General features: G+C 43.6%; 1 long non-coding RNA gene across 5 annotated transcripts in view; it reads left to right on the top strand.

Moving 5' to 3' along the window:
* The first annotated feature begins 2,948 nt into the window (after positions 1-2,948).
* LOC129058273 (uncharacterized) overlaps positions 2,949-24,638 on the top strand; it is a 48,138-nt gene continuing 26,448 nt past the window's right edge. For 2 of the 5 annotated variants that reach the window (XR_008523341.2, XR_008523342.2), the window contains exons 1-3: positions 2,949-11,806; positions 13,092-13,172; positions 24,162-24,241. This is a non-coding gene — a long non-coding RNA (uncharacterized LOC129058273). Of the gene's footprint in view, positions 11,807-13,091; positions 13,173-17,646; positions 21,762-24,161; positions 24,242-24,638 lie in introns of those variants that run through there. The other 3 variants (XR_010139211.1, XR_008523339.2, XR_008523340.2) reach the window with 3 other exon arrangements.

Below are 24,638 nucleotides of genomic sequence, written 5' to 3'. Positions count from 1 at the left end.
GCTCAGCAAGACAGCGCCTTGCATTCCCCCCACCCGTTCCGTGTTCCTTCCTTCACTCTCACTCTTGCTGCCCTAGGATAGTACCTTCCCCTTACATGGCACCTCACGCTGTGTATTCAAGGGAGCCTGGGCTACGTGAAACCAAGCAGGGATTTCCATCCTCCCCCCGCCCAGCCCCCAATCTCATCCATAGCGATTTTAAAAGCCAACTTCAAAAGTGCAGTGGGCTACTCTCTCACTTCACAGGACCTCCAGAGGAGTAAAGTGACCAGCAGGCAGGGGCTGGGAGGTGGAGCCTGCTTGAGTAGACAGTGCCATAGCAGCCACTGTGCCTCTGTAGGCCCCTCAGCATTCGGGTGGGGCGTCCAGCAAGGCAGACCACATCATCAAATGTGCAGAGACAGCAGGTGGACACGAGTGAATAGGGTGAGAACAGCAGCCATGAGGCTGTGCATTCTCAGCCCCACCAGGTGCTGGCTCTCCCTGCCCCTGCTTGTTGGGCTGTGGGCTGGCAGCAAGTCCTTGGGATATTCCCCTTAGGTGGAGGAGGGGAAGCACCTTGTGGAGAGAGACCTTTGAACTGGACAGTGATCGAATTCCTGGATTAGACTAACATTTTTATTGGATTAGACTGGGCTTTGCTGGAGTGGACTGAATTTAGTGTTCCTGCTGCCAAGTGGGAATGAGAGCTCATTAAAGAAAGTACATGCAATTATTATTATTTTTTAAGTGCAGTTGGACTCTCCCAGGCCCCACTTTAATTTGGCCAGGAGCCCTGTCCTTGAGTGTGAACCCTGAAGAGAGCCAACCAGACTCTGGCGCTTAGACAAATAGAGTTTGTTTTCTGTGGCTGGAATCACAAGGCCTCGGGTGAACCAGGATGTAGTCCAGTGGTCTAGCGCAGAACCTGCCTACACAAGAGGCCCACCTGTGCACCCCCGACCACAGAGATAATGGAAATAAAACATCAGCACTTCAAGTACACTTTTAAGATTCGATTTACTATTTGTATTCATTGTGAACATAGCTCCAGTATCATTTTGCTGGGTTTTATATGAGCTGGGTGTATGTGTGTGTGTAATGCTTAAGAGCTCAAGCTCTCTGACCAGATAGACCTGATTTGAGAACCAGCTCTGTCACCAGTAATGTAAGCTTGAGCAAGTTCTCAAGCTTTCTGAGGCTCAGCTTGTCACCTGAAAAGTGAGCGAATCCATACCAACCTCATTGGACCATCGTAAGAAGCCAGACCCAGCTTCACTCACCATCTCCACCATTCCTGCCATGCCCACAGCCCACTTCCTGCTGGCTACTCTCTGCTCCCACCCTGCCCCAACCTGGATCCAGTCTCTGCCCAGATCTGTACTCTTGGGGAGGTGGACACTGTGGACTTCACTGGGCTCCTAGCCCACTGGCCTCTGGTTGGGTTTGGCCCATGGCAGGTGCTGGCAGGGCTGAGGCAGCGGGAGGAGGGAGATGGGAGAATCTCTCCCTGCCACCCCTCGCTCTGGTGCCCTGACTGTGTCCATGGCTGTGCCCCTTTTGTGGCTCTGGCTGTCAGTGGACTCTGATTCCCTCCTTTGACTCTTCAGGCCTAAGGTGGCCCAGCATCACTCTGAGGTTACTGTCTGGGGACCTCGGCATTCTTTAGGGCCCCCATTTGCCCTGTCCCAGAGATCTGCAGACGATCCCTTCATACGTATCACCATGGGGACCTTCAGGGAGAATTATTTCTTCTCCCTAACCTGGGGTGATGCGCTCCTGGATTAGTATTTAAGTGGTAACTTTCTTAAACAAACTCTCATTTTAAGAATCTAAACTATTTGTTTGACAGGAATTTCATCTCTCCATGTAATTATGGACTTATCCTGGTTTTGATCTTTCCTAATACACATTAAAATAAACAAATACCTTTTAAAGTAAAAGTGTTCACCACATTCCACCTAAAATCATCACTGTACCCCCATGGCCAGTGACACCCCAGGAAAGGACTGAGTCACTGTATGTGAAGCTCTCAGCTCAGGGACACACGCTTTTTTGTCTGAGTACTGTCCTTAAAATAAGGACCCAAGTTGTCACATGGCGGCAATCCAGACATATGGCAAACCCACACCACGGAGAAACGCGTTTCTTCTTAAACTACCTATACTTTTCACATAAAACACAACATTTTCTCCTGTTGATAATAAAAGATGAGTGCCTCCTACTTCACCAGCACCCTCTTCTCCCCACTGCAGAAAGGTCAAGAAATGATCTACAATGGCCCAAAGCCCCGCCCCGTGCAAACATCAAGTCTTTCTGAAGTCCATCTTCAAATTACAAGCATTTTAAAAATAAACTTGGTGGATTCTTGCTGAGATTTTCAGACCAAGAGGCTGAATAGCTAAGACAGAACATACCACTCTTTGTTAAAAAAGAATATACCGGAAAGCTGGGTTCAACTTCTTAACTAGGTTGAGCTGCGTTCTCCTTCCTCCTGCCCCAGCCCCACCCGCCCCACATGCATGCACACTCCCACTCACACCCACATCCTCACACCCCACACACATTCATACCCACACACAGCCCCTGCCTGTCCCCCAGTCACAGGGGCAGGGTGGCAGGTCCTTTTCTGTGCCCTCTAGCACCAGGGAACTTGCTGCTTTCTACACAAATTGCCTCTGGAACAAAGCAAGCTGGCCTGTGAGAGGATTTTGCCACATCTGCTGGAGCAGTGTTGCTTAGGATCAAGCAGGACTGATGACAAAACTTATTTTTAAAAATTCTTCTTGCTATTTAAGTCACAGCAGACGATGAGCTGCACTGAGCTGTGCAGAGGGGTGCCCCATCGGGTGGGGAGTAACTTTGGCTTGATTCTAGGAAAGGGGGAGGGAAAATGACTTTAAGAAAAGAAACACACTTTGGTCATCAGAATCTTTTTTTTTTTTTTTTTTTTTTTTTTTTTTAGTTTGAGGCAAGCCTGTCTTCTGTACAAATACCAAATACCAGAGCCTGCTAATCCCTGATGGAGTGAAGACAGCTATGTGGGTGTGATAATGCCAGGAAAACCTGGGCAACTCCTGCAACTCTGAGATCAGCTAGGCCTCTCTGGCCCTACCAGAACCAGCTAAGAGGACTGCAGACCCGTAAGGCCACAGTGAAGTTCAGGTTCCATGCCCTCCACAGATTTCTGCAAATTCCCAGCCCTTAGCCTCCTCCTAGTCCCCTCTGCCCTGGGAATCCAGGGTGCTGTCCCCTTTATCCCCTCAGTCGTCCAGATGTAAACTATCAACTCTTTCACTGATTTCCACAAAAAAATCCACCCTACCCAGGCACAGCTCTTCCCTGACATAGCATTCTCAATTTACCTCCCACAGAAAGGGCAGAAGGCAAAGGGGTGTTTTGCAAAAAAGGCCTCTGCCATTTATTTCAGTTGGGAACATTTAATCCATTCCAGTACTCCAAAAGACAGTCCAATTTTTCACATAAATAAAATCCTTATAAGAAAAATCTCTAGTTATATATGAGGTGAAAAGTACAGATTTCTTATTTTAAACACCAGTCAGTTATTTCAGTAACCAAAGCAGCACCAAAAACATTCTGAATCAAAGTTTCTCATGCACTGTGAGTTTCTCCAGCAAAGTCCAGCATTCAGGCACCTTCTCTTTAAAGGCAAAACACAGCAAAGGAACAAAAACAAAAAAACAACCACCACCAAAGATGCTATTATGGGGCCTCTCCTGAGTGTAGAAGTGAAAGACGAAGTTACAAGGAATCACGATGGCCAACTTTTGTAACTTGCCTGTCAGGGTTTGCTGAGAAAAACCAAGAGGGCAAGATATAGGAATGGGAAGAACAGCTTCCCCACAATGGCTGGCACTTACCTGGGCCAGGCATGGTGCTCAGCCTTGTTTTAAAATTTAATTCTATTTCTATCAAATTTAATACATACATGTTTTAAAAAGTCAAATACTACTATAAGGCTAGTAAAGAAATGTAGTGTTCCCCTCCCCATACCTTCCCCACTCCAAGTCCCAACTCAGCAAATACTTTTCATATTTACCTCCACTTTTCTGAGTAAAAGACATACTATTGAATCTTGACTTTTCCATTTTAGACATAATCTCCTGCCTTCCTGCTATGGTTGCTGAGGGTTTTAGAGAGGATACCTTTACTTCATCTACTTTCCCTTCTACATCCTCCCCATGTAATCATGTCACAGGCTTTGTTAAATCATTATTCAATGAACATGTTATTCTCATTAAGTAAACATTGGTCAAGCTGCTCCAGAAAAGTGTTGCATTTTCTTTTGCATATGACTTTTTGTTTTCCCTGGAATTATTGACTTTGCTTCCACTTGCATAATTTATGTAGCCGTCACTAATTCTCCCTACAAACTCTACAGAAGAGATGTAAAATTCCCCTGGGTATATTGAAACATATCAATCCCATCTGTACCTTGGAGATGTCCTTTCAGAAGCTGTCCTTCCTCCTGTTCCAATCTGAGCTGGTGACCTGTCATCCTCGTTACCCAGTGGTCATCCAGGGGCTTCACTTACCAAACTCTGAATTCCCTTTGCCTCTCTTCTGTGTTGAATCCCTTTTCTGGATCCTATGGCATCCTCTTTCTTTGTTAATTCCTTTATTTTGGGATGTCTGTACTAGCTTCCAGAGATCACCCTTGGTTGCTTAGCTGGATATAGAGTTCTAGGCTGGAAATGTTTTCCTCAGCATTTTGAAAGTCTTGTTCCTTTATTTTCTATATTCTGATGCTGCTAAGATGATTAATGCCACCCCGAAATTTCTCAAAAGAAGACATGCAAGTGGCAAACAGGTATATAAAAAGGTGTTCAATATCATTGATCATTGGAGAAATGCAAATCAAAACTACAATGAGATATTATCTCATACCAGCTAAAATAGCTTTTATCCAAAAGTTAGGCAATAACAAATGCTAGCGAGGATGTGGAGAAAAGGAAGCCCTCATACACTGTTGGCAAGAATGTAAATTAGTACAACCACTATGCAGAAGAGTTTGGAGGTTCCTCAAAAAACTAAAAATAGAGTTACCATATGATCCAGCAATCTCACTCCTAGGTATATACCCAAAAGAAAGGAGATCAGTATATCAAAGAGCTATCTGTCTCATGTTTATTGCAGTACTATTCACAATAGTCAATATTTGGAAGCAAACCAAGTATCTATCAACAGATGAATGGATAAAGAAAATGTGGTACATATACACAGTGGAGTGCCATTCAGCCATAAAAAAAAAAAGAATGAGATTCTGTCATTTACAACAACATGGATGAAACTGGAGGTCATTATGTTAAGTGAAATAAACCAGGCACAGAAAGACAAACGTCTCATGTTCTTACTTATTTGTGGGAGCTAAAAATTAAAATAATTGAACTCGTGGAGAGAGAGAGTAGAAGGATGGTTACCAGAGACTGGGAAAGGTATGGGAGGGAGAGTGGGGATGGTTAAGGGGTATAAAAAATAGTTGGAAAGAATGAATAAGACCTAGTATTTGACAGCACAACAGGGTGACTATAGTCAAACATAATTTAATTGTACATTTTAAAATAACTAAGAGTATGAGTGGATTATTTGTAACACAAAGGAAAAATGCTTGAGGTGATGGATCCCCCATTCTCCATGATGTGATTATTATGCATTGCATGCCTGTATCAAAATATCTCATGTGACCCATAAATATATACACCTACCATGTACCCACAAAAATAAAAATAAAATAAAAAATAAAGATACAGGAAAAGAAGAAAACATTCATTATGCTGAGCACTTTTTGGGCCTGTTCAGTCTGGTAAATCATATCCTTTTGTTCTGAGATATTTCAGAATATTGTTCTCTTTGATAATTTTCTCTCCTCCATTTTCTTTATTTTCTCTCGAGTATTGGGCCTCTAATATGAATCTAATGTTTTTATCACACTTTTTGAGACTTTACCCACTTTAGCCCCATCCTTTTTATTGCATTTTATTTCTGTTTTTGTGTTCTTTTCATTTTCAACATCTCTACTGTCCCCTAAATAGTCTTGTCTTATGGATGCAGGGCCTTCACTCCCTTCAAGGTGGGGCAACACGATCTCTGTTTACTCTAATTTCCTTTTCTCCTCGTTTTGATATTTGCTTTCCATGGTGAAGATTTTCCTTGTAATCATTGCCTTTTCATTTATATTAGGAAGGTGGCATCCAAGGTTGGCTGGAGGCTCATTAAGTAGAATGAGCTTGCCAATAGGGTCTTTGCTGAGGACGATCAGGCAGGGGACCTGCTGCTGTTCCTTTGGAAGATTCCGCCAAAATTCAGTATTTCTGCTCTTTCCTCTGGTTTCTGGCCTGGGGAATGTAATGCATTCTGGGAGCCTACTGGGGAAATAGGACTGAAGTGGGGGTAAAGCTGCAAAATTTCGTTTAACCTTGTTTCTGTCCAGGGCCTCACCTCTACCCCAGCTGTGCCTGGCAACTCTGCGTTGGAAGCCAGGCTGGATCAGTTTCTTCGGAGGGTAAAACTTCAGGCTTCTGCTGGGGCAAGGAAGGCCTTGAGCTCAGGTTGTGTCGGGCAGGGATTTAGCGACTCTTCACACAGACGTATCAAACCTTCTTCCTTCAGCTCCTCCAATTACCCCAACTTTCAGAGGTTCCTGGTCCTTCAATTCTTGAGTGTTTCTAAGTGTCTGCAGCATGAATGGATTTGTTTCTTGTTGCCATTCCCATCTGCAGGCTTCCAACAGCGGAGAAAGTTGAGTGTTAATTAGGTTTTATTCCTTCTCTTAGTCCTCATGGTGCATATATTCTTATTACTTGAATACAAGTCCTGGTAAGTAGGTTCCCTGAATTCTGTTGGACCTGTTCTCACAACCCTAGGATGTAGGTACTATTATTAACCCCAAGTAGAGAGGAGGAAATGGAGTTTGAAAGTGGTAGGTAATCTATGTTAGGGCACACTGCCGTGGTTTGAACCCAGGGAGCTTGACCACCCTTTCCCTGACCACCATGTTAGGCAGTCTCATGGGGGTGCAAAACCAGAAGATGGGGGTCAAGGTGCTAGAGAAGAGTGATCCTGGAAGCTCCTCTGATTGTCTGCTATTGGCTTAAATCCTCTATTGAGTCTCATGGTGAAAATTTGTTACACAGAAGTTTTTGAGAATGCGGAGCACTGCTATTGTAGGCGAGCTGTGATTCCCAAGCAGCACAGACTTTGTGGCCAGGCCAGGCACCTCACAAGGTGTCTGAGCTTAGACATGACCTGAAGAAGAAAGCGTTCTGAAATCAGGGGTTTCCAAATGTACCACATATTAGAATCGCCTGGGGAGCCTTTCACAATCCAGATGTTTGGGAGCCCTGCCTCCCCAAATCAATTAAATTAGAATCCTTATGAATGGGACTTTGGAATCTATATTTTGTAAAGCTTCCCAAGTGATTCCAATGTGCAGCCAAGTTTAGAATCGGGGCTGTAGACCAGCAGTTTGCAAACTGTAACACGCACCTGAATTACCTGAGAATCTTGTTGCAATGCAGATTCTGATTCACTAGGTACTATGGTCTGAATGTTGGTGTCCTCCCAAAAGTCACATATTGGAACATAGTCTCCAATGTGATGGTATTGAGAGGTGGGGCCTTCAGGTGGTGATTTGGTCAAGAGGATAGGGCCCTCATGAATGGGATTAGTGCCCTTAAAAAAGAGGCCTGAGGGAGCCCTTTGCCTCTTCCACCACGTGAGGACACAGCAAGAAGGTACCATCCATGAGGAATGGGCCCTCACTGAACCAGACACTGAATTTGCCAGCACCTTGATCTTGGACTTCCCGGCCTCCAGGACTGTCAGCAATAAGTTTCTGTTGTTTATAAATTACCTAGTGTACGGTATTTTGTTATAGCAGCCTGAACAGACTAAGTCACTAGGTCTATCCAGCTCCCAGGTGATGCTGCAGGTCCAGGACCACACTGCAGATAAAACTGCAGGAAGTTATTTCCTCGGAGGCAGCATCTAAGGTTGGCATTGAGGTGTGAATTTCAAGTTAACGGTTAACTTTTTTTTTCATAATTACTATAAAAATTCATGTATTGCAAAAGGGATATAAATTCTATAACAGAGTTCTTCTAAAAAATGTAAGGAGAATATTCATTAGCAAAGGCTTTTATGCTTTTAAAAAGTAGATGTTACTGAAGATTTCATAAGAGAGGTGATGCTGGTTTCCACCTCACATTAAGTTTATAACCTAAACAACCAGCTGAGCGCCCCAGGCAACCCCGGCCTCAGGACATACAGGGGCCACTTACTGCACCTCTCTGGGGCTTTATGTCCACTCAGCTCTTCCAGCCACTTTTTCCTGCTGAGTCCCCTTCAAGAGCAACCAAAGTCCTTCCCCTTGAATAAAAAAAGAATAACCTACTCTCTCCCTTAGAAGCACCACCTTGATGTTCCAAACACAGATCAATGCCTGTTCTCAAACAAAAGCAGTACTGTTTCTTAAAGGAATTGTGGTAAGTTAAATATTCCTACTTCATTAGACCATGAGAAGAAATCTAGGTTTACAAAAATAATTATGTTTTTGTGCATTTCTATATGATGGCTAAAGAATTCTAGATGCACCCCAAGGGGTCCAAACATTCAGGGAATTTCTAGGGCTATAAAATAACCTTTATTTATTTATCTCACTTTTCTCCCATCTCCACCTGGCTTCTCATATTCTCTTTGCTTTTCTCCACCAGCAGACACGGGTATCACATATCAGAGAGAAAGAATAGTTCCAGAGGAAATCTGTATTGTCCTTATTTCATAAATTGAGTTTAATAATTCATCTAAGGGAGAATTTTTAGCAACACGGTTTGCATAGAAAAAGAGAACATGCCTTCCCTAAATAGACATCTGTTACTCTTGCTGCAACGCTGAGTGGGGAGAAAAAAGGCCAGTCAGGTCCAAGTGCATCTTTCAGATTCACTAAGGACATCATGGTCTCCAGTCCCTTAGGCAAAAGTGATTTTAGAGCACACTGTGCAAGGAAAGGAATTTAAACCACACCCGAAAAGTCTCCTCTTTGTTACTGCAGAAATTCACCTAGAGGTCATTGTGACAAACATGCCTATTCCTAAAACATCTGCGGATTATATGTCTGTTCATTTCCTGGTCATAAAATGCCACTTGCCTAGACCCCCACTGTTGCCTCAAATACCAAACCAATGTTGTCTTGTGGGGCAGACGGTGGCAGGTTTGGGGTCTGCAGGTCTCCACATGCACACACAAAGCTGTTGAGAACGTCAAGAAAATCAGTCATTCACACAGCTGCGCTGCTCATGCGTGACAGGCTGACTTTAAATATTTGTCACTCCAACTTGCTGACATAGGGGGAGGGGAAGCTGGTAGAATGAAAGGGGAAGAAAATTAATAGAAACCCTAATTGCTCAGGTTTGCTGCCTTGAATATTTCTGCAGTAGCTCTGCGGCAAGCAGCACCATCAACGTTTTCAGACCTGACAATGGGAAAGTTGCCAGGGAGTCAAAGACCCAGCCAAAGAGGCAATTAATACCTCTTCTTTTATTTTAGAGACATCATCTATCTCTCTGCCTTGAAAAAAAAATGGCTTGAGAATTCCTTCCTGGTTCCTTTTTCCAAAGTGCCCTTATTTTACCACATCCTTTGCTGAGTCTTGTGCAGTCCTGGGAGCATCGGAATAAACTGAATTTCCCAAATGTTTCAAATATCTGCAATCATATAAAGTCTTTCTCTTGAAACTTGGCATAGTCTAATGAAATAACTGAGGTATTTTTTTTCCTTGAAGGCTGTATTTTGTTTATTAAGAAAGATTGCCTGGAGCAATAGCACCCAGAATTGAGAAAGAAAACGGGCACACTTATTCTACTTGGAGGTGAGTGGACTGAGCCCACCTTTCTAGATAATAGTTTGACCCCTTTAAAAGTGTGATGATCTTTGACCTGGCAATCCCATTTGTCCCAAGGAAATAGTGTGTATAAAAAATTGCTGCATTCTGGTGTCCATCATCTATAATAGCAAAAGTTGGGGAGCAACCTAAATGTCAAAAAATAAGGCTAGTGACAAGTTAAGTCATGGCAAATTTGTATAATGAAATACAGTGTAGTCATTAAAAACATTTGTAGTAAGATATTTGATATGGGGAAATGTTCGTGATGCATTATTAAATATAAAAATTATAAAACACCATGTACATTATGATACTGTTTTAAATTTCTTTTAATCAATTTTATGATAGCATATGCTTAGAAAAAAAATCACTAGATTTTCAACAACGTATAGTATTATGGGGTGGAGAGCTGAGATTATGGGGAACTTTTAGTTTCTTCTTTGTCCTATCCTGTATTTTCCTAATATAATGCATCACTTAAAGTCAGGGAAAAAAAATCAGAAGTGTTATCAAAGTTTATGTTTTGTCACATTTAAAAGATGCTACGAATCAGTTTAACATGCCGGTGCCCTTTATTTGATAAAGTACCATGTGTGAGATCCCACTTTGCCACGCCAAAGTCAATGACTCTGATGTTTTCCGTGCCGCTGAGTCACACGGTGGGCTACCTCTGGGTTTTCGATAACTGAACTGTTATTTTAGAAGGAGGGAGGCGAAAAGGATTCATTATTCAATGCGTTTCAAACCGGAGTCCGGGGGTGGGGGGCGGGCCTGCGTTTAAAAAATAACGCGTAATGGGGTTTAGATGCAGATTCTGGAGCCAGACTGTCTGAGTTCAAAGGCTCCTAATAGCTGGGCGCCTTAACCTCTCTGTGCCTTACTTCCTCGTCCGGAAATTGAAGCTAATAAGAACACCGACTTCCCCGGGCGGCGGTTGAGGGCCACCTGTGTGGATCTGAGCACAGCAAAGAGCGGAGCCTTAACAGGGTGAGCACGCCGGTTGCGCGCTCTCCAGAGCAGCCCAGCATCTCCCGCCGGCCTTGCTGCCCGCTCCGCCCCGGCGCAGGGCGCCCAAGCCCTCAGGCAACGGCCAGCGCGCTCCCAACCGCTGGTGACAGAAACAATGTGCGCGCGCACACGGCCCACGTGCACGCGGGGACGCACACGCGCGCCTGCACAGCTCTGCGGCTCTGCTCGGGCCCCTCAGGCCCATCTTAAAGTGTTTCGTGCTCTAACTTACCAAACACCTGGCAGCCGGCAGAATGAAAAGGAAAATAAATGAACTGCGACGAAATAAAGCAGGCCTTTCCGCAGTCGGCCACGTCCAACAGCCACTTGGTTCCCAGCGCTTTCTCGTTACCCGGCTTGGGCAAAGCCAGGGAAGACGGGGATAGGATATAGGGATGGGTTAACAAAGCGGGAGCAACAGACCAAAGTAACCTCCTTGTATTGCCCCCCCACCCCTCACCCCCTGGGGACACCGGCCTGGCTCCCGTGGGACCAGCATCGCCATCCCTATCCCCTGTACGAGACCCTCCCGCTGGGCCGAGGGCCGGGCTTGTGTTTGGGAAGATGGGTGCCAGGGCCCGTGCTCAGCGACCTTCCACAGCAACTGCATCAAATGATGCTGGCTTTTTTCCCAGGCAGTCCCCAGCCACACCCACAGGGGACAGCAGTGGCAGCCCGGGACTCTATTTCCTGCCTACCCCTGGACAGCAAAGCCACCCGCAGGCGCCTTCACCTTGCTCCAGGTCTCACTCGGATGATTCAACAAGGCTCTTTGGGAAAAAAAATTGAATTCGCCATTGAGAACACACATAAGAAACCAATAATCATTTTTGGTTTTTATGATGGAAACAGGCACAAAAATCACAATTTTATATAGGTTCAAGACTGCTTCCTCTCAGCAAACCAGAGCTCTTTAAAGTAAAAATAAAAATAATCTTTAAGGTTTTTTTCTTGTGTATCTTATGGAATGTATATTAAAGTCCTGAATGCTAAAACTCCATTGAAATTTTATTTGGTTGGTACAAAAGTAATTGTGGTTTTTGCCTTTTTTTAAATTAAATTACTTTTGCACCAACCTAAATAGTCTTCATTATCAAGTGAATTTCACCAGTTGAACAGACTTTGAAAGAAATAGACACAAAAGGAAAAATCAGCAAACACGAATATTAAAAGTCTACTATTTAGTAGCTACCGATCCTGTTTGAAATCAATTCCTCTCTTTTTCTTCATACTGTCTCCTGGCCTCCCATATACTAGAGTTTTGTAGATAAGGTGGTCTCCCTCTGGAGCTGATTTGACCCCACTCCTCTTTTGGCAAAATTTTTATTTGCATTTCCCTTGTGCTCCCAACAGGTCTGTATATTAACAACATGCCTCATTTTTGGCACAACAGCCTCATTAATTATGTCAGCAGAGAGCTGGCACTAGGGCTCCTCAGTGCCTGGTAATTCCCATTTCCTCACTGCTGGCTTTGCTGCCTCTGAACCACCAACCATCAGCAGCCCTCATTTTCCCTCTGCCTTCCCAGCCCCCTTCCTCGCCTCCCTTCTCCACGCCCCACCTCCTTGCCCACTTCCCAATACTGCAAAGAACAGAACATGAGATCCCAGAAGAATGACCCAGCAGAACTCTACTGGTTTTATTAATATGATTATTTCTTGGCCTGAAAGTGGTAGATTTCCTGGATCCATATCCCAAGTCCTTCTGGCCCCCTTTGATAAGCTTTTAATGTTGATGATGATAACAATGGTTATCACTTATTGAGTCTTTACTATGCACCAGCCCCTGTGCTTAAAAAAAAAAAGATTACCTCATGTAATCCCTAAAACAACTGTAGAGACAGCTATCATCATTAATAACATTTGACAGATTAGAAAATTGAGGCTCAGAGCCTTAAGGTCACAGGACCAGAACTGGAAGGGCTAAGGTTGGACTTAAATGTGTCTACTGTCACCACTGCACATCAGGACATTAGGTGGTCTCTTCTCTCACAACATGAAGCAATGCTAGCAAAAAGTGGTTAGGTGCTGAAGAGGTGTGAAACTTGGAAGTTACTTTAAAATGTTAAATGGCAGATAGTGCAGTGGCCTTACAAAATATCAGAAAAGCCATCTTTAAGAGTGTCAATTTGTCAAAACAAATTATTGTCAAAACAAGCACAACAAAGGAAAACTGATTATGTTTTGTTTTGCTTTGTTTTCAGTTTCTCAAGCTTGCAGTAAAATGCTGAGATTCTGGCCAGTAATTTCCCCTTCAGACCTAACCTGCCTTGCCCAATGACTAGGTAAGTAGGGCACAAGCAGTTGTATTCTCATATATTACATCTAATTTTACACCATTGGCCAGACTACCACTTTCCCTTCCCAACTGCATTTGGTATCTGGGTCGACATCCCAGGGAAAGCCTTTTAAAGAACTCAAGGCTCACCTCCCACCTCCGAAGACCTGCAGTGGCTGCCATATGGAAACAACTCCGTGGTCATTAGGAGTCCCTTGACTAATATGAGTTCTCAGCCATTTTTCAAAACATTTTAAAGTGTCTATTTTATACCAGGCACTAGACCCAGGCACTGTAGATAAATAAGTGTGGTCTCTATTCTAATTTTACTTAAAAATTAATGTTTTAAAATAAATTTGAACAGCTGACTCATGGGACAGAGAGAAACCAGGGATGCAGGACAATTCATATCACGTTTAAGAAAGCTAATAGCAGAAAGGATCCAAATGCATTCTGAAAAAAGAAGAGACATTAAGGACCAGATTTTTTCATTGTTTACCAAAGATGAAGAGATCTTCTCAGGAATGCATAGGACAGGTTTCTTGTCCATGCCACACAGCAAGGCAAATGGTTTATCATAGCAGCTAAATTACATTATTTTCTAAAGTTACCAAAAGACTACATGCTTGATATGAAAAATTCAAGCCCTACAGAAACATTAAAAGGTAGTAGCCCTTTCACAGTATTAAAAGCAATAGTCCTTTCACAGTCTCCCCAGCTACAATTTCACTCTAGGGATAACTACTGTGAACAGTTTAGTGTTGAATCAAAGGAGTCTAGGCTTCTTTCCTGAATACGACAGAAAAAAAATATCCTAAGGAGCATGACCCAGAGGAAAACTGAGTTCACAGAACTTATGGAGTCTCAGCTACTGGGTTTCAAGAAGATCCTTCCTAGTGGGGTAGCTTATCCATGCCTGATCCTTGACCTCTGCTACCTGCATTGTAAAAAAAAAAAAAAAAAAAAAAAAAAAAGCCTAAGATGGATAACATTTGCATGTGATTATCCAGGACTCAGTGACAGTCAACAGGCAAACTACCATTCCATCCTCTGGGTAAGGCATTCCAGGTTCTGGTTAGAGGCCAAATGTGTTCATCTGGCTGCTGCCACAGTCAAGCCTTAGCCAACATTATTGTCTTTATGTTAAATTAACTCATCACTTTAGTGATGTACAGAATCTTGGGTAATGGAACAGGTACAATTTAAGGCAAGAGGAAGAAAGTCAGGCTGATGAATCAATACCTCGGGTGAGGCACTGGAATAGGGGCTCTGGGCAGCTGGGGCTCTGGGCAGCTGGCGTTCTGGAGGGAGTCTAAAAAGGAAAAACTGGGAACATGGCTCAAGAGATGGGCTAGGTTTAGACCATAACTTCACTCACTTTTCACTTTTCCTTGGAGCACATCAGTATGATATGAAGTTAGATTTGGGTTAGTTTCCATCAGTTTACATCAGCACAGATTTAACAAAGGACTCCACACATTCTGCTCCAGAAAGTTGACTTTGAAGGCTAGAGGGAGGAGGAATAGCCACAGCTGCCACCAGACCCCCTGATAGCCATTCTGCCCTGCATGGTCCATCATAGAAGGAGACTACATGCCCCAGCCTCCCTTGTTCAGTGTGGCCACCTAACCCTATTCTGCCGCAAGGTAATTCGTGCAAGGGATGTGTGCAGTGTCCCCGGAGTGTTCTCTGTTTTAGGCTGGCTTCCCCAGAAAGAGATACTAACACAAAAACTTGAGTACAAGTTGTTTGTCTGGGAGGTGATTCCAGGAAGTATTAGTAGGAGAGTGGGGGAAATGTGTTAGTGTGAGTCTTCTAAGAAGTAGTTGCCAAGATGGGATTACACATGAAAGGATTTTATTAGGGTAACTGTCAACGTGAGGGAGAATGGGGAGGGAGCCACATGAGGCTGAGAGAGCTGTCATACATCCAGCCAAGTCTGACCCTGAGTGAAAGAGGTGGGGAAAGAATGTCTTAGACTGCCAGGCTGTCTATGGAAGGGTCAGCAAAGCCATCATGGAACTCTGGAGCCAAAGCCAGTGTTAGAGGAGCCCCACATCTCCTAGGAACGACCTGCATTCGAGTGTCCCTGCTGTGCTCAGTCACTGACTGGGAGCAGCTCTTGGGAAGCATGTCCTTGGGCTTCCTAGTGCAGCAATTGCCAGGCCTTTGGTTACCGATACTCCCTCTAATTGGAGGCAGGACTGCTAGGCACATTCTCATGGGCACTACAGGAAATGAGGTAGGAGAGGGAAGCAGGCATCAGAGTGCACTGGTGAGCAGGTGACCACTGCGGGCAGCCGAGGTGCAGTCCTGGTTGACCTCTAGGAGACTAGCATCTTCCCCACTTGAAGGGCACAGAAGGTGAGAAATAAACTCCCAATCTCTGGAAACCACTGATTTGTTGGCCTTCCCTATTGCCGCTAGAGTCTTAATTAGCACAGGGGTTCAATATCAAGCGTGAATGTGTTAGAGATACCTTTTTTTTATTTTTTGTTTTTTATTTTTTGAGACAGAGTTTCGCTCCTTGTTGCCCAAGCTAGAGTGTAGTGGCACAATCTTGGCTCACTGCAACCTCTGTCTCCCGGGTTCAAATGATTCTCCTGCCTCAGCCTCCTGAGTAGCTGGGATTGCAGGCAAGCGCCACCACACCCTGCTAATTTTTGTGTTTTTAGTAGAAACGGGGTTTCACCATGTTGGCCAGGCTGGTCTTGAACTCCTGACCTCAGGTGATCCACCTGCCTCGGCCTCCCAAAGTGCTGGGATTACAGGGTTGAGCCACCGTGTCCGGCCTAGAGATACCTTTTAAACTTCATTTTGATAAGGCATTTCCACTTGCTCTTCCCAGGAACCTTTTCGCCAAAGCTGCTAACAAACTGAATGTATAACTGATCTAAATTATGTTTCTCCACACTCCTCTCCCACCTCCTGCTTCCTTACCTGCTACAGAATCAGAAATGTGTGTTAGCCCCCAAAGTGACGAACACAGAGCAAGGGATTCTGTGTAAAACCATACAGAAGAATCCATCCCCTCTCCTCTCCCCCTTCCCATAAGGACATACCACCAAGTCTCTGATTATAACCATTTCTGTTCTTTACAACTCTATATAAAAACTTATGCCCCTCCCTTCAAAAAAAAAAAAAAAAAAAGGACTAGATGGAAATACACCAAAGCAATACCTGGCTTTAATAAGGTGGTTGAATTACAAATATTTTTCTTTTATTTCTTTTAATGATTTTCCATAATGAAATGTGATTTTTACCTTTTAAATTTAAATGTTTACATTAAACTATTTTTTTCTACTTTATGCTTAAAATTTTTCATAATAAAAATTATGTTTTAAAATTTCAGAGCAATTTTACCTCTTATCCTTCTGTATTATTTCAGCTCAGACTGCTTTAACAAAATGCCATAGATCAGATAGCTTTTAAACCACAGAAATTTCTTTCTTTTTTTTTTTTTTGAGACAGAGTCTCACTCTGTTGCCCAGGCTGGAGTGCAGTTGCGCGATCTCGGCTCGCTGCAAGCTCTGCCTCCCGGGTTCACACCATTCTCCTGCCTCAGCCTCCTGAGTAGCTGGGATTACAGGCGCCCACCATGACCCCTGGCTAATTTTTTGTGTTTTTAGTACAGAGAGGGTTTCACCGTATAGCCAGGATGGTCTCAATCTCCTGACCTGGTGATCCACCCGCCTCGGCCTCCCAAAGTGCCGGGATTACAGGCGTGAGCCACTGCGCCCAGCCCAGAAATTTATTTCTCAGTGCTCTGGAAGCTGGGAAGTCCAAGATCAAGGTGCCAGCAGACTTGGTGTCTGGTGAGGGCCTGCTTCCTGGTCCCCAGGTGGCCATCTTCTAGCTGTAACCTCATATGGCAATAGGGGTGAGGGAGTTCTCTGAAGTTTCTTTTATAAGGGCACTAATCTGATTTATGAAGGCCTCATCCTCAGGACCTAATCACCTAACAAAAACCCCACCTCCTAATACCATCATGTTGGGTGTTAGGATTTCAACATATGAATTTGAGGAAGACACAAACATTCAGTCTATAATACCTTCCCACCTTTGCTACCTTAATATCCTCTGCTCTCCAGCCTTCCCTTCACCCCCTCATTCTTCCTGATGCCAAAACACAAACATACCATCTTCTCTAAATCCTTGGTGGTTGTTAGTTCACTTGTGATCTTGGGGCAGATGGCAAACCTTGTTTTTTCCTGGCTGAGCAGTTCATTGAATCTAAGGGGTGATGATGGAAGGGTGACTCTCCTAAGGGTATGCTGGCAAATGAAATCTGGTCTGAGTGTACATTCTTCTAATTATATCACTTTCTGTAGCAGAAACTAACTAGCTGGTCATCAAAACCATCCTCTTTTCCCTGGGAATACCACAGGACCACATTCCCCCAGGTTCCCTTGCAGTTCACCATGTCCATGTGACAACTACAGCCAACAGAATATGAGTGGAAGTGTTTGTTCCACTTTCAGAGTTCAAGATGGAAGGAGCAGGAGCGTGGATCCCCAGTCACCATTTGGAGGGAAGCTGCCTGCCCAGTAGGAATACCTAGTCTGGACTTTACTTGGCAGAGAAATGACCTTCAATTGTATTAAGCCACAAAAATGCTGGGGCTTGTTTGTTACAGCAGTGAGCCTACACTAACCAATACACTGTTAATGTTTCATGTCTGCTAGACGTGCTTCGTAATTGTGCTCGGAATTCATGGAATTAGAAGTAAATTTGACTGCAGAGATCAAGGAAGCTCCCCTTTTTGGAGGACTTGCAACCTGAGCAATTTTGTAATCATGCTACAATAGGGAGGTATTGCCCTTGATGTTTCCCATGAAATCTCATAGCATTTTCCAGATAATTGTATCTTTCCTCAATGGAAGCAGTTTTAGACAGGGAGCCTAGATTCTCTGCCCCTAATTATCAGCAGAATGATGCATGAATCACCCAACCCCTACAAGCCTCAGAAATTATACAATCATTTTAGAGATGGACAATAACAAAGGTTGTAACAACTAACTGTGGCTGAGTTACAGGTAGGGTTAATCCATTAATAGACTAACATTTAATCTGCACAGGCACCAGTGATGTGGGTGATATCATCATTTTGAAAATAAGGGAAACTGAGGCACAGAGAGATTAAAACATTGCCCAAGGCCACAGCTAGTAAATATCATAATGAAATGTAATGGGCAATGTAACTCTAGGGTCAGAAAGTAAATTCTCTGGATTCTAAAATGCTAAAATTTGCACAGGATGATTTTTTTCTGTGATCGTGATGTGCTTGGTGCTGCTTTTGTGATATATCTGATCTTGGCCATTTTCTCATGCCATCACTGTGTTCCCATCCTGCTCTTGACATCCAACTTTCTCCCATTGATGGCTCTTGCTCTGGAAATATACAGCCTTGCAAGGGAAAAGATGATCTCCTTCTTCCTTGATCTACTTAATCTGATTAGACACAAATTGTAATATGCCTTGATTCAGAGAACTTCCTTTTGCCAAATGAAGTCCCTTGAGATCTCTCACACACAAAACTTGATTTATGAACAGAAGACTTTTTCAGTCCTCTGTGATTTTCTTTATTGAAACCATGCAATGCCAACTCTCAAGCAAAAGACAGCCAGTGGTGAAATCTTGGTTTCCTATGAATTCAGGGAATTCAGAGAACATCAAAGGTCATATGTTTCAAATACAGAGTAAATCACTTTGACTTTACTCACCGGAATAACAATTAGAAAATGACAACCGGATGAGCCCTGGGCTTTAATAGGACACCTGGCTTAGAATTGAAATACTAATCAAATTATTTGTTATGACTATTTTCAGTAATTTAGCATTTCACTTATAAAATGTCTCATCCACTCTGAATTTCTCCAATTGTGGTACATGGCGCATCATCCTGGACCATGATGCAGATAAAAATATCTACCACTTATTAAGCACTATGTTCCCAACACTGTGCCAAACAAAGAAACTCTAATTACCTTTTCACCTCCATTCTGTAGATAAGGAAATTGATATTTAGAGAGGTTAAGTTACCCATCCAAGGTGTGGTAGGCAAAATAATGGCTCCCCAAAGATGTCCGTGTCCTAATCCCCAGAACCTGTGAATGTTACCCTGCAAAGCAAAAGGGGCATGGCAAATGTGTTTAAGTTAAGAATCTTGAGATGGGAAGATTATCTGGATTATCTAGTGGAACCAGTGTCATCACAAGGATCTTTTTAAGAGAAGGAAGAAGGCAGGAGAGGCCTAGAAGATGTGACAATGGTCAGAGTGATACAGTGCAGCAAGTCAGGGAATATGGGCAGCTTTATGAAACTGGAAAAGGAAAGGAAATGGATTCTACCCTAGAGCCTCCAGAAGGAACACAGCCCTGTCAAACCACTTTAGATTATGACTTCCAGAACTGTAAGATGTTAAATTTGTGTTTTTAAGGCTACGAAATTTGTCGTAATTTGTTACAGAAGCCATAGGAAACTGCTCCAAAAGGTCCCATGGAGGTTGAGTGGTAAAGGCAGGATGTCAACTCTGCTCCGTGTGATGCAAATACCATACTCTTTATTTCTAGGTTAAATGGCCTTGGAGTTTAAATATTTGACTTAAAAACTATGATTTATATATTATAGCAAACATATTATGAAGCAAAATATAAAACCTGAAATATGTTTAAAAGATATGAGATGTCAAAAAAATGAGATGTCAAAAAAAAAAAAAAACAAAGGGACGGAATAGAGGGCAGAGAACCAGGCTCTTCTCTACATGGTAAATTGGTATAATGATGAGGTATAATGATGAAGGTGGTACCACCAAAGCCATGGGGAAAGGATGGATTGCTTAGTTGATGGTGGTGGGAAATTGGATCACTATGTGTAAGAAAGTAAAACTGGAGCCTTGCCTTATGCCCTCTGCAGGGAAACTCAGGGTTGATTAAAGTCCTAATTGTGAAAGGGAATACAATAGAAGAAAATATATGAGAATATCTTTGCAACCAGGAGATGGGCAGAAAAAGATAAAATCAAAAAGTTTAGTGGATTCAACTACATTAAGTGAAAGGTTTTCTGTTCAACAGGCAGATATGATAAACAGGTGTCAGCCTGGGGAAAAATAGTTGGAATTATTTAAAAAGATAAAGAAGCCATTTTTATATTTTACAAAGAACTCTTGCAAATTAACAAGAAAAAGACAGAAATCCCAAATAGAAACTAGGCAAAAGATATGTATAGTCAATTCACAAATGACATTCTCAAACTCACTAATAACCAATAAAGTGTTTTAGGGATAAAAACAATGGACATAACATATCTCACCCATAAGACGAGAGGAAAAATCGAAAGATAATGAGTAATAAGGGTTGATAAGGGTGTGAGGAGGTAGGTTTTCACACTACTGGTGAGGGGGGAATCTGGGACAGTCATTCAGGAAACCTATCTGGTATATGCCCTGGGACCAATGACCCCTACCTCCTGGATAAATATCCTAAAGACCTGCTCACTCAGGTCTGTAAGGGGCATGTATAAAGGTGTTCACCTGTGTGTCATTTGGGTGGTAGAGCATTAGAGGCCATCCAGGGGCCCATCCCTGGGGCAGTGAATCAGTGTGGATGGACCCACAGCATGCTCTGCAGCAGTCAGCGCCACACTGGCTGCACAGTGATGTGGATACATCTTAAACAGGATGTTGAGTGAAAAAAGAAAGAAACTGAGCAAGGTCTCTTACCCAATGCCATATGCACAAGTTAAAACACAAAATGGCACTACATAGTCCACAAGGAAACATACATTTAAGGACTTTTGTCGGACCCATTGCAGTGGGTATCTGTGGGAAGAGAATAAAAGGGATCAGGAATAAAAAGGAAAATAAATAAAGTGAACCAGAGTGATGACTCCTACAGAGCAATAATGCTAATATGATATATAACCTAAGCTCTTTCTGCACCTGAAATAATCATTTAAAAAAGGGATGACCCGTTTTTGCAAGAAGCCACACCAAACTACAGGAGCAGTTTCCCAAGGGTAGCTACTTTTCATTGTCGTTTTGGGTAGAAAATATGAAATGTGAATGTCATTTGATTCTCTAAAACGCTTTGAGAGTCAGGAAGAATAAAACAGGGTGACTTGTGCCTGGAAAAGACCTCTTAAAGTAAATCCACTTAAAATGAGGACCAAAATGTCATTTCAAGTAGTAAAAAAAAAAAAAAAAAAAAAAAAAAAAAAAAAAAAAGAATGGAGTATTCTTAAGCTTGAAAAGTGAAACTAAAACTATGAAGATAGGTTTTATCTCATATTTTACAAAATTATGTTTTCAGTGTAACTCTGGTCTGCTGTATTTCTAGTGCTCAGAGCCAAAAATTGTGCAATAAATATTTGTTAAGTGAATGAATGAACAATGACGGCCAGTTCTTAGAACCAAGAATGAATCAAGGGTTATTTTGTCCCCATAACTTCCTATCCCATTTTTTTCGACTTTTAACTGGTTTAACTCCAGTTAATGCCACCACCCTCAGGTTAGTGACAAAAGGAGAAGGTGAGGTTAGCAGAGCCTGGGGACCGGTGTCACCTGGGAATGCTGAAACCACAGCAAGCCTGACCTGAAGCCACGGAGGAGATGCATGGGCTGCTGAAGGCTCAGCTGAAGAATTTTAGTTTTTGCTAACTTTGCATGTAACTTTTGCAATTCTCCAACTTCACAATTATTATCTTTATGAAATCCTGCCTCTTTGCAGATATTGTGATTTCTCTTTACAAGAGGCACAGACAAGGGCATTTCAATGGGACCCAAATTTGTACATGATCATTCAGAGGTGACTATTTCATTATGTTTACTTCTGCTCACCATGGTCACCCTAATTCTCTGAGGACTCTCAGAATATTCAGATTGCAAAAATGCTCTTGACTACCCCCACTTTGCAGATAAGAAAACTGAGGCTCACAGAAGTTACATGGCTTGCCCAAAGTCCCATTGCTTGAAAGTGCCAAACTACAGAAAGCGCAATGGAAGGAAGATCAGGACAGACAGGCCATATCCAAAGCCCTGCAAAGGGTATGAAGGGATGGGTAAAGCTGGCAAGCAAGTGCTTTCTGTGTGCTCACTCTATTATTAATAAGTTTGTGACAATATAACAGTAGTTATGGCAAATAAAATGTAGCTTCTTAGTCATATGTTGAGCCATCCTTTCTCTTGGGCCCTTTATCCTGTAGGTAGGAAAGAAACCTAACCGTGTCAATAGGTGATATTTCAGTCTCTCTGAGTCTAAGCAGCCTCCTTTGAGTTTCCACTGCTCCTCCCTTCTCCACTCCAAGAGGGCTACTGGATGCATGAGGAGTTTACTGTGTGCAGGTGGCAGAGGGGGAGGGAGAGGGGGACCTGCCTCTGTAGGCCTGGCATCCCCTGTCCACCTGGCCACTGCCTGCCCTGCTGGCATCAGCCAAGGCTGTGGCTGCTGAGGCTTGGGATCTACACTCTCGGTTTATTCCAAGGGCCTGGTGGTTCTCCTGCTGCTTTGCCAAGGCTGCAGCCCTGGGGCTCAGTTCCCAGCCCCAGTGTCCAGACTTCTAGCCCCCATGGCGGTGATCCCTTCTAGCCAAACCTCAGCCCTCTAGGGCATGTAACATCACAAGGGCTCTGAGAATCTAGGAGTTCTCTGAAAAGACCACATGGCACTATTGCCTTCCTCAGTGGTATGTTCCACATGGGTGCCGGGTAAGAAACATTCTCCTAGATTCCTGCTGGAGTCAATATTCAACCAGACAACAGAAACTCCTTGGCGATCTAAAACAGAGGGGTTCTAGTACTGGTCAGTGGTGACACAGATGATGGAAGAACCAAGAGGCTGAGCAGGGTGGGGTAAGACACCCAGGATTAACAGTGGCTGCCACCACCCTCAGGCTAGAGTGACAAAACGAGAAAGGTTAGCAGAGCCTGGGGACTGGTGTCACCTGGGAATGCTGAAACCACAGCAGACCTGACCAATAGGACCTGAAACCATGGAGGAGATGCATTGGCTGCTGAAGGCCCAGCTGAAGCAAAGAGGCAAAGGGAAATACCCTGGTCTGTCCCTTCCTCTGGCAGCCAGCCTTCCCCCAGGACCTCCCATGAGCATAACCTAGCTGACACGGGAGACTGGGAAACACTGCTGGCAGCAGATGCCCAGATCCAGAGCTGGGCAAGGCAGGGGAGGGATGGGTCTGAGGGCAATGGGCCCAGGGCAAGCACAGCCCCCAGAGGGAAACAAAAGCCCCTCCTCTCGTTCTGCCTGCATAACACACCATCTTCCCACCAAGGCTTTTGCCTAGAGAAAAGAGAATAGGACCTCTGTACTTCCCCATCTGCTCCCTGCTCTGTCTCCTGCTTCCTGTAATCCACAGGCAGCTTCCCACTCCTCTGTGTCATACTCTGTGCCTAATACAACCTTATGGGACTTATCTCCCAAGTTGTACTCTTGAGTGGACTAAAAGGAGTTAAAAGGTATTTTTTCTCCCTAATGCCCAGGTTTTCAGACAACTGTCTTAATATGAACAAGCTGGCTTTGAGTCTCAAGTTGATCAATGACATCTTTTTCTCCTTCCTTGGGGTAATAAACCTCTTGGTTCACTTCAGCCTTAGCAGTGGAAGGCTCCAAAGGACATGATAAAGGAGGAAGTGAAAATACATCAGCTAATAGCCCCAGAAATAGTAAACCCATTACACTCCCACTTCTGAAACAGTTCCTGTGTGACAGCAACTGTGCCAGGAGCCAGGATTGCTCTCACTCAAGCAACTGTATCATGGGGTTTCTAGCTTTGGTTCCATTTTACAGATTTGGTGCTATTGAGGCTCAGAAGGATGAATTGCCCATCCAGAATTTTAAGAAATAGAATGAGATTTGAATCCAGATCAATTTTGAACCTTCATTTCCAGCTGCTGCTTCTTCTCCCTCCTCCCCTGGTTTCCCAGTTCTTAATTCTTGTTCACAATCTCATTCCTACCCTCTTCCCTCTACCATTCCCTCTTTAGGCTTTTGGAAACTTTGATTCAAGAGATAGAGTGGTTGGTAATCATCTCTGATGATCAGTCCCAGCTTGGCATTTTCATTTGTAAGTATAAACATTATTATTACAAAGTCTTTATTAAGCATCAGTCTGCACGTGTGTCTTCACCTGGGTCCTCCCCACCCCAAAAGCAGACCCTGAGAGGGGGACTTGGGTGCAGATGGGTTTACCTGGGAGGTGATTCCAGGGAGCCATAGTGAGGAAGATTGAGAGAGGGAGGGAGGGAAAGCCACTGGAAAATTGCCATATTAAAGTCATCACTAACAGGAGCTTGGGATAGACCTCTTGGGAACATAGAGGATGCTCCCAAGGCCAGAAGCTTCTCCCATAGCCAGAAGCATTCATCCACCAGCTCCCACCCCCCATGGATTGAAACTCTCCTACACCTCCAGGCTGAGCATGTATGGTGGGTGCCGTAGATAACCCCAGACTCCCCAGCAGA

This window comes from Pongo abelii, chromosome 2 (assembly GCF_028885655.2).
Source record: "Pongo abelii isolate AG06213 chromosome 2, NHGRI_mPonAbe1-v2.0_pri, whole genome shotgun sequence".
In the NCBI taxonomy this organism is placed as follows: Eukaryota; Metazoa; Chordata; class Mammalia; order Primates; family Hominidae; genus Pongo; species Pongo abelii.
The sequence above is the reverse complement of the archived record's forward strand: the minus strand, read 5'-3'. Positions and strand labels throughout refer to the sequence as shown.